This window comes from Humulus lupulus, chromosome 9 (assembly GCF_963169125.1).
Source record: "Humulus lupulus chromosome 9, drHumLupu1.1, whole genome shotgun sequence".
Classification (NCBI taxonomy): domain Eukaryota; kingdom Viridiplantae; phylum Streptophyta; class Magnoliopsida; order Rosales; family Cannabaceae; genus Humulus; species Humulus lupulus.
In genome coordinates this window covers 182949912-182961090 of record NC_084801.1, presented here as the reverse complement: position 1 = coordinate 182961090, position 11179 = coordinate 182949912, and the positions used below count along the sequence as shown (strand labels likewise).

At 38.8% G+C, this 11179-nt stretch overlaps 1 long non-coding RNA gene across 1 annotated transcript; it reads right to left on the bottom strand.

The window, feature by feature from the left end:
- Positions 1-3459: 3459 nt before the first annotated feature.
- LOC133802613 (uncharacterized) lies at positions 3460-5139 on the bottom strand. Its single transcript, XR_009877402.1, has 2 exons — positions 4955-5139; positions 3460-4146 (listed from the first exon to the last, which is right to left on the bottom strand). It is a non-coding gene; the product is annotated as an uncharacterized LOC133802613 (long non-coding RNA).
- Positions 5140-11179: the final 6040 nt, after the last annotated feature.

The window sequence follows — 11179 nt, the reverse complement described above, 5'->3', positions numbered from 1 at the left end:
GCTTGGATCCCTAACTAATGTCGTTTAAATTTTTTGCAATAGCAAAATGGATAAATATCATCAACATTAATCTCACGCACACACATCTGCACACACGCACGCACACATACACACACACACACACAAATTGATCAAAATATTATATGGAGGCCTCTTGATGGTAACTCGATTTATGCATTATGTAATGAACTCTTTTGAATGTTCTTCTAAGGAGTTATACTTTGTGTTTTATTAGCATATGTACAATATCCTTCGGGTTGAGAGATTTGTTGATGAGTTCTTAGCTACCATCATGCATGAATCTGTGAGAGCTATGTATCTAGGATATATAAGGCTACATTTAAGTATGTGGTAACGAGTTACTATAAAATTGGTAACTCGTTACTCCTAAAATAATAACAAGTTATCTTGATAGTAACTGGTTACCCCTGATACTAACAAGGTATCCTAATAGTAACCGTTTACCTATAATTTAGGTAACTGATCACCCCTAAGAAAGTAACAAGTTATTCTGACGATAATCGATTACTTATATTTAAGGTAACTAGTTACCACTAGGATGGTAACAGATTGCCCTGCTAGAAACATTCAGATTTGAAAAAAATTAAATATAAATATGTGAAATGTAATTTATCAGGTAACTAATTACTTAACCTAACATAAAAAATTAAAAAAACAATAAAATCATAATCTAAGAGAAGAAGAAGGAAACAATGTAAAAAAGAAAAGGTTGAAACAATTTATTTGAAATTGTTTTAAAAAATATGTAAAAAAAGTACACTAATAAAATGAATAATAATAATATAGTTATGTAATATTAAAATATATAATATATATGTGAGAAAAAATGAAGGAAAAAAAAAAAAGACAAAATGGAGGGAGAATAAAATAAGTGGAAAAATGGAAGGAAAAAAAAGAGAAAATAGAAGGAGGATATAATAAGTGGAAAAAAAAACTAAGAAAAGAAAAAAAAAAGGAGGAAAAACAAAAAAAATTGAAAAATAAAGAAGGAAAAAAAAGAAAGAAAAAATGAAAAAAAAAAAGAGGTGAAGGAAAAAATGAAAAAAAAATAGAAAAAAAGATGAAAGATCAAATAAATAAAAAAAAGAAGGAAATGAAGAAATGAAAAAAAAGGGAAAAAAACCGAGAGAGAGAAAAAAGAAATGGAAAGAAAAAAAAAAGGAAAAAAATTAGAAAAGAAAATTATTCTCAAAATTAAAGAAAAGATAACTACCATATTTCTAATGACATAATTATAAATATGTATTTTCTCTTTTTTTTTTTTTAACAAATTTACGGGAAAAATTCTTATAAACATCAACTTTCAAGTCAACAAAAACCATAAAAGGTAAAAAAAAAATAAAAAGTTAAATGCTCAAATTTTTGCAAAGTTTTGTTATAAAATCTATAAAAATGAAAATTCCTCAACTTAATATGTAATATGTGAAGAGCTAGCCAAGAAGTATTACAGGCCCATTTTAAAATTTTATATTTTTGTAAAAAAAAATATAATGGTATTTTTCTAAATTTTGGGACATTGTATAATTTTTTTTTTCAAATTTCAGCCCATTTTCACTGGGATCCTAGGCACACACTTGGCCCATTTATGCCAAGAGCTAGCTTTGTATATGTGAAAACTAAGTATATTAGTGAAAATGAATAAGCAACATAGATGATGCTACCGAGTTAGTATTTATATAAAATGAATTACATAAACAATTCTTGATAAAGTAACTAAAATGCAATAAACTAACATAGAGAAGTGATTTATTCTAAGCTAATTCCACTACAGCCCTATATTTGGATTTGGAACTATTGTGGGATGCAACTTTTTGTTTGGTGGGAACACACTTATATAATATTGAGGTTTTATGACTCCTAAAGGCAGATAAAGAAAGTCAACCACATCTCCTGGGGAGACGTGATAACGTGATAGCTGGGGTCATTGAAAGTGTGGCTACAACGTGTCCACATATTAGTTAATTATTATTAATTTTTTTAGGGTTAATATTATTTCTAATCTATATATTTTTATATTTTGTTTAAGATAAGTAACTATTTGGTATTCTGGATTTTTGTAAAGTATTATTTTGGTACCATCTGTTTTCAATAATGTTTATATGGTACCCTGTATTTTAAAATCGTACATATTTGGTACCCTAAACCCAAATTTAATTAATAAAATTTTTACCAATTAAATCAAACTGCTGTCAATTATGTAAGTTCCAAATTTAAATGTAGTTACTTAATTACATATAATTGATGACAGTTTGATCATATTGACAAAATTTTATCTATCAAATCTGAGTCTAGGGTATCAAATATGTATAATTTTAAAATATATGGTATACCATATGAGCATTATTGAAAGCAGAGGGTACCAAAATGATACTTTGCAAAAACATAGGGTACCAAATGAGTAAATTCCCTTTTGTTTATCATTAAAATTAAATTAAATTTAGCCAGAAAAAATAAGAAATTCCGTATTTTATGATTACCAATTTTATATTTAATTAAATCAATTAATTAAATGCATAATAAAAGGTTGGTACTGGAACATATATTTTGTAGCTACAGACAGAAAATTTGTAACTACAGAAATACACAACAGAAGGATAAAACAGAAAAGTAAAAACACACAGATGTTTTTATACGTGGTTTCAACAATCCTTTCGGATGTTACTAATCCACGGCTCCATGCACAGAGATAAGATTTATTAATAAAGTTTATAAAAAATACAAAGTATTTGACTTAAGCAAATTTTAGACTCTCTCTAATTTTATGCCGCAAGCTTGATGTATTTTTAACTTGATGAATGAACATTGTTGAAACTTAAAGAACTCGAACTCCCTTCAATTCGCTTGAAGAGTGCTTGCTTCCTCCCGAGGCAAGACTAGGATGAACCTTCTCCCAAAGGTTTGCTCTTCGTTCTTCTCTTTGTTGAGTTGTTTCAATACACTAAACAAATACAAAGACACAAAATAACAGAAGTATAGCTGAACCACTAACCTCTACACAAGAAACACTCTTTTTCATGTAAAATAAGTTTTAAAAATAGACAAAAGAGTTAACCTAGACAAAGCTGCTATGGTAAGTATTTATACACAAACATACTCACATAAGACAGCCTTTACTAAGTCTGAACGCACACAACTCACTAGAAAATATTTCCTTAAATGTAACGACCTCCTTTCTTAACATACATATATAGTGTAAAAACAAATTTTAACCTAAATACGACAATACTGAAATTCTGAATTTACAAAAACTTCATTAAACAATACATAAATAATGTTTATAACCTCAAACCACACAATACTCACAACCAAATAAAAACTTTATCTTACATACAAATCTTAATACTTTTATAAATCATTTTCGTGGCGTTACTACACCTTAACGTAGAAATGAAAATGTATCCAACTGATAAATTGAAAAGCTTTATGTAAATTACAAAGTTCATGAAATACTTTTAAAGCTTTAAGTAAATGATAAAGTTCACAAAATACTTTTAATGAAATATAATAAAACCAAGTTTCTTGTTTATTTATAAAATAGCATAGCAGAACTCCACTCCCTTCAGGTCAGCCCCATATGTACAGTCATGTTGGCTCCACGTATACTCATCAACAATTTATATTTGGGGTCTCTTACCTACAATACAAAACATTATCTGATGAGCTAAGGCTCAGTAAGTAGAATAACTACCTCATATGCATTAAAATAAACATGCAACATGCTATGTATTTTCTTTCTTTCACTTTCCTTTCTTTTGGGCCCTAGAGGATGCTGCTGCCGGCATTACATAGGGAATCACATTCCCACCTGAACATAACATGATAATAGGGAATTTCTCCCTCATAAACATTCATTATATAGGGACGTACATCTCCCTCCTTACTTATTTGGGACTTAGGTCTCCCAAGCAGCACCTCTACTTTAACGCTTTCAGTAACTTGTCTGTGAACATTAAGCATGCTTATGCATAATAATTATAACATTCTTGAAAATAACTTATGCATAAGAACATGGCAGGATAACATATAAAGCATATAAATGCACATAAGACACATAAAAGACTTGTATTGTAGATGAGGATTCTACTTATCTTGCGTCTTGATAAAACAATCGAAATTGTTAGCTTCCTGATAAAAACACAAACTATTAAATTACATAAAATCTACATTATGAAATGTTAGCTTAATATTGTTATTATCCCATTTTTCCTGTTTTAGTGCTTATTTTATGTCCAGGCGTATGGTCATACTATAGTTGTCCATGACAAGGTCCTGATCTAAAAGTTGTGGTCATGGTCATACTGAAAAGTCCAGGTCATAATACTTGTCCATAATAATAGGGAATAAGGTCATAAGAGTCCATAATAATAGTCCAAAGTATGACCATAGCCTATATAAGTTTACTATTATGAGGATACAAAAAAAATAGTTCATATTTCAATTTTGGCATTTGTAAAATATGACGACATGGTAAAATAATCCATATATAAATTTTAGCATTTTAATGGCATAGTAAAGTAATCTATATAAATTTTGGCATTATAATGGCATGGTAACATAATCCATATATAAATTTGGCATTATAGTAAAATAATCTATATATAAATTTTTGGTATTATAACGGCATAGTAAAATAATCTACATATAACTTTTGGCATTATAACGTCATAGTAAAATAATCTATATATAAATTTTGGCATTATAACGGCATAGTAAAATAATCTATATATAAATTATAACGGCATAGTAAATTAATCTATATATAAATTTTTGCATTATAACGGCATAGTAAAATAATCTATATATAAATTTTGGCATTATAACGGCATAGTAAATTAATCTATATATAAATTTTTGCATTATAACGGCATAGTAAAATAATCTATACATATATAATAACTAAATAACTGAAAAGAAAGGCTCGGGAAGAGCTTACCTAAAAGGTTTTCGTAGGCTAGCGTTATGGACAGAACTTCGCCTAGATCTCCGAGGTTTAGAACTTTAGAAGGATGTTAAGAATATTTTTGGGTAGAGTAAGAGAAAGGAAATGAGGTTTTTGTGATTTCAAGATGAGTTTTGGAAGGGCTATTTATAGGAAAAACTTGGGATACTATTCTAATAAAATATTAAAAATAATAAGCATAGTGGAATAATAACATATTCAAAATATCAAGCATAGTAATTTGCTTAAGTCATCAATGTGTCACTACTGCATCAACATGTGGAACCCATGGGGTGGACCCCGCTGTGGGACCCATGTGGACCCTACTGTGGGACCCTTGCGGACCCCACTGTGGGACCCACTATGAATAGTACCCGGTGAATAGTAAAAAATGAAAATTTCCCAATCTTCTTATATTACTTAGTCTAGCATTTTTGACTCACAAACTTTTCTGAAAAAGTTTCTCTAACACTCATAAATTAATTATTCCCACATGTTGGTTACTTCAACAACTTAGAATTGTTAAAATCCCATAATAGAAAACAACTACACCCCCAACGGTCATGAACACTATTCACCAATGGTCATAAACGGCTAGTTTTTGTCCTATAAATACTTGTTCCTTCAACCATTTATTTGCACAACTTCTTCACCTCTTAACCTTCTATAAAAATTCATCATCAAAACATGAATTTCTCTTTATTTTTCATAACTTTAGTGATTGTTTGCTTGTATTTAGCATCATTCTATGGGTATTATACTAATGAAATGCCCATGAATGTTATAGTTGCATATTCATTAGTTATTCTTCCACTTTACTTAATAGCTCTAACATTCGGTTAGCATTGTAATGCACTCAAAAATGAATAAAAAATATCTTCTCTTATCTTTCATAATTGTTATAATTTGTAAAAAGAAAATGGGAGTTACATTAAATAACCAATCAATTACATTGAATCATCCGTGATTTGAGGAAACAGACAGACTATCTGTAGCTACAGAACAGTCCGTATCTGAGCTGTCATTGCAAGATCTTATCTTCAGTTTTATTGGGGATCAATCCGATCATATCTGTTGAAATCTGGTCATAAGAATCAGGTTGTCAAATAAAATGAGCCAGATATAAAATATACCTACATTTATTATTTGATTCATAGGTTAAAAGCTAAGTATATTGTCAAACATTCTATAAATAGAATAGATTGATATAATCATTTTTTTATATATAATCAGAACATAAATATGAATAGAACTTCAATTGAATACCGAAATACAAGAAATAAATCAAAAAATATTTTTGTCAAATATAATTTGCCAAAAATGAAATTTACAAAATGAAATGAAATTTATGTATATTAATTATATCGATATTATATTTAATTATATGGTATATTTGAAAGATTGAATATAATTTTAAATTGTAAATATTCAATAATAAAAAAATAAATGTATGTATTTATAATATATATATTTTTTGAGGGAGTATTTATAATATTTTTAGACATATACAAAATAAGCAATATTTGTTAGACATATGCAAAATTAACAAATATTGCACTATAATATGAAAGAAAAAAAAGTAAAATCTAATAATGTATAATGTGGATGTGATTGGTGACTTTAGATTATCGGTAGTATATCATAAATATAATGTGCATTATTTTGTATAATTTTTTTTTGGTTTGAATATGTTTTACAGATTTTTGGTTTAATTAAAATCTCAATTGATAGTATGCATTTGATTATAATGTATTTTTTTTTATAGAAACCAAATGCTTGTTACTGATTTACAGTTTCTCATTAGTTAGTGTTAACCGAGATTTTCGGTAACTATCTTAATAAATATTATTTAAGGATAATTGTAATGAAAGCTGAAGATTGACACAGGGCTTTTACGTGGTTGGGGCGTTAACTAGCCTTAGTCCACGAGTCTGTAGTATTAGAGCTTGAAAAACCTTTTACAATGGAGTTTCCAACTGTATGTTCACAGGGTTACTGTATCTCAGATGAAGAGAGATCCTCTTTACAGTGTTCTGTAGCTTATATTTATAGGCTTATGGGAACACTGGGTCTGGGCCGGGTATGACCCGGGCCCATTATAAATATGAATATTCTTGGCCTTTCTAGTGGAAGCCCAATACAAAAGATACAATATACACGAATTCCAGACCAGCTAATGCCCAACAAGTTGACTCAGGAGCTATATCTCGCCCGACAAAACGGTGCTTTTGGTCTGGACATTTCGAGTTACGAGGCAGATTCAGAAGACAAGACCAGCCAGAGTACTTGGCAGTGCAGACCTGAAACAACGGCGTGCAATCCCGAGGTGGCCTTTTCTGCAGGTGAAAAGTGGGGACAACGCCCACGCGGATTAGGGCGGCTTCAGGGTCCAGGACGCTTGACCCCTCCAACCGGGGATGAGGTGATCCGGGTCCGTTTACCTTTGTCCCTCTTCATTTACCACAGGCCCGTACCGTACCAAGATTCGAGACCTGGACGCGTAGGTCGTGGGTGGGGGGGGGGGGGAATCCGAATGATCTGTATATCACCCGGACGACCGTCCCGAAGGATTGAACCCAGAGGACCATGCCGGACCCCTTAAATGGGCCCGGACATACACTCCCCGGCCCATACCCCCCCTCTCGGATGTTTCCGTACCGAGAGGTCTTGGGCTGGGCCTGTATGCTTACACGGCCTCTGACAATGGGCCTGGATGAAGGTCCCGAGTCCATGCAGGAAAATGGGATAACATTTACCCCCCAGGCCTCCGCCTAGGCTTGCCAGGAGGAGGGTTGCATCGTTCCCAGGGCGCTCGCATGGTTGCCTTCTCAGTTCCTGCCCGGGGCCGAGAGTCCGGGATAACGGGCCGCGGTACTGACCGTATGCCAAGCCTAGATCGTTTACCAATATCCGGGGACGTTTACCTTGGTCCCGCTTCGTGGCAAGGGTACACGTGTCACCAGGCGATTGCCGCACAAGTCCTGAAGGGTCGCCTAGCCCTCCCAAGGGTCACTAGGCCTAGGCTAGTGTGTCAGCGCACGTTACGAAGCGTCCCATCCGCACGGGGGGCCATCATTAATATCCTTGGGATGAAGCGAACCATAGGATGGGGCGACCTTTGGCCTTCGCCCCTCCTGGGCCGTCAGATCTGAGATGGCGAGGATCCGACCTGATAGGACTCATAAATGTCCCTGTGCGACTTCTGATCGTCCACTTCTGATCGTCCAATGAGGAGATACCTGTCCGTCGGATCGGAGGCCAGGACTTGGGGTCATTATAAATACCCCACGAGAGCCAAATTGGCACTTTTACACCTTCGAACCACTTTAAGAACCGATAAGCTTTGCTCGAGCCTCGCATGTCCGACATCGCCGACGGCATACATCACCATCTGCTGACTTTGCGCCGCCGCCTGTTCCCCAGAACCCCAACTTCCACACTTCTACCTGAAGACGCGTCTCGGGCCTGTCCTGTCGACGAACTGCTAGACCGGCTACACCACTTCAAGAACGAGGTTCTGCCGTCCTTACAGTCGGACCACCACCATCTTCTACGGCCGACAACTCACAGTAAGTCCTCCTGACTCTCTTGACGACTTTTTGAATCTACGATGTTCTTTTAATGCGTGCGTTTAGGCTCTATATTTAGGAGTTGTTAGGTAGGCCGTCTGGTTCGGGTTGCTCTGTATCTGGACGCTTCCCGGATAGAGGGTGGGTCTTTGTAGTTTCCTTCTTTCCCGATCAGGGTCCAGTGGCTCTTCGGAGTCCTGGACCAAATTCGAAGGGGCTCCAAGAAGTCCTTAGGAGACCCCCCGTACCTTGACCGACTTTCTTGGGTTTGGGTACTGACTGCTTGGCTTTTCTTTCCTTGTTCCTAGATCATCAGCTATGGCAACGGGCGTTACGCTCCATTCTAAAGAAGAGGTCAATAGGGCCCCTGTCGTCGTTGTTGGATTCCGGACGTCCAAGGGCAACAGGTGGGAAATGGACGTGACGCCCAACCTGTTCCGGAACTACAGGATGATGCTGCTCCTAGAGCATCGTCTGGGCATCGAATCAACTCTGGGACTCTTTCACAACTACATGGCCAGGATCGAAGAGCGGACGCATACGTCCGTGGAAGGATTCAGAGCCTGGAGTGCTGGCCACATTAGCGCGGGAGCTATGCTCCCGCTTCACGATTATTTCGTGCGATTTTTGACGTACGTGGGAATTGTGCCGTTCCAGCTTCTGCCTCAAGCGTACCGGCTACTTGATGGATGGTGGGTGTTTTGCATCGCGAAGGAAGTCGCGGAGCCCACCCCTGCGGAGGTCCTGTAGTTCTACAAGTTGGAGCCACAGGTCAACGTCAATGACAAGACCCTGGACGGTTTTTATAGACTGAAGCCGCGGAGTGGTTACCCTGCTCCTACTAGCTCCTGGAGGCATCCCCCGAACGTCAGGCATTACTGGTTCCTGACGTTCGGGTTCCTCGTGGACAAGAACCCCACACTGCTGCTGGACTTCCAGCAAGTGGGTAAGTATTTTTCTGCCTCTCTCCTTTATTCCTTATCCTTTTTAGTCGTCTCCTATCATGTCTTCCGGGTGACAGGGCCTTTTGCTCAAACCCCCCTTACTGAGTTCATCATGGAAAAGAGGGGGTTTTACTCCGAGTTGAGCGCGGAGGATCTGGACGTGGGTGGCTACGTCACAAACGACAATCTCCGACTGGTCGGGATGCTCGCGGCCACCCAGACCATTGTTATTCCGAGCCTTCAGGGTATCCCCTGCGAGAAGAACGTCGACGTCCGGGAGCAGCTGGCCCTGGACCACATCGCCAGTGTGGAAAGAGCAGCGCGAGCCGACGCGGCCCGGCACAAGAATGACCAGGCCCTGACAGAGGCGGCCACCTCCGAGGAGCTGGAGGAGCTCTTCGAAGATGCCCTACCCAACATTGGGACTCCCAGGGCTAGCGTATCAGGGCGAGGTAACTCCCCTTTAATCTTAACTTATGCTCCTCGAGTTGGGGACTTAGCTAGGGATAGGCTAGTACCCCCGGGCCCCGCGTTTTGGGTCGATGGGGAGATGAAACCTTCAGTTCCCGTCCCCGTAGGTGTGGAGGTCCTCAAGTTCTTATCCGGGTTCCTCCAGTACGGGGACTTCCTGAACCCGGACGACATAGGGGATCGGGTCCACTCATTTGCTTTAGAGGAATTGAGTCACGCCCGGGGCCTAGATGAGGGTTCGTCCCGGGTCATTTCTAACTTTGATTTGCGTGTTTTCATCTGTTTGGTTTATCACCTTAACTCATTTTTCTGTACTTTTGCAGGGGACTCCGATATGTCAACCCCTGCCAGCGAGATGAGGCGGCTCATCAAAGACAGGGCGGCCAAGAAGGCAGCCAGGAAGAACAGCGAGGTGACGGGCCCGGAGCCCTACCTTACCAAGGAACTATTCGGGACAGAGCTCTGTCCCGGCGAAGGAGTTCTGGTCGCGGTCCCCCTCCAGGCCGTGGAGCTTGAAGCAGTCTCCACCTCCGCCTAGCCCCCCGTGAGTGACTTGGAGGTGGACGCGGCGGTCAGCCGGAGTTCGGGGAAGAGGGGACCGGAAGCTGGCGCCGTAGAGGGCAATATCGGGAAGAGGCCCCAGACGAGGCGAGCTGGCTCGGCTGAAGAGTCACATGGTGAAAGTCGGCTGACCGAGAAGGAAATCCCTGCACTGCCTGTTCACCCCGTACGCCCGGCTCTTCTCGAGGAGAGGGAGTCAGCCTTGCGGGATGAGCAGTCCCGGCTGATCAATCGGTCCTGGGAAAACGGCCGGTACTGGAGGGACGAAGCTTACAAGGCCCTGACGATCTGTCGTTAGGTCGAATTCACCGAGAGACCTACCGAGTTCAGCGCTCTGCAGCCGATCGTGGATTGGCCAGACGCCGAAGCGGGCTTCCGCCCTAAACTCGGCCAGGACATGGCCCCCCTGGCAGCTGACCTGCTAGACCAGGTTGGGAGCAGCATGTCCAACCTCCAGATCAAGAGGTATGCCACGATAGCCAACCTGGACGTACTGTTCATCTCCCAGGCGCTCCACCACCAGGCCACTGCGGTAACCTTCCCTTCTCTTACATTCCTTCCCTTGCTTGTTGACGAGGGTTTTATTTTCTAACTTTTCTTTGCTCCAGGTTGACCTGTTGTCCCAAAGGAGTGCCGATCTGGTGGCCGAGTTGGCCATAAAGATGGAGACGACC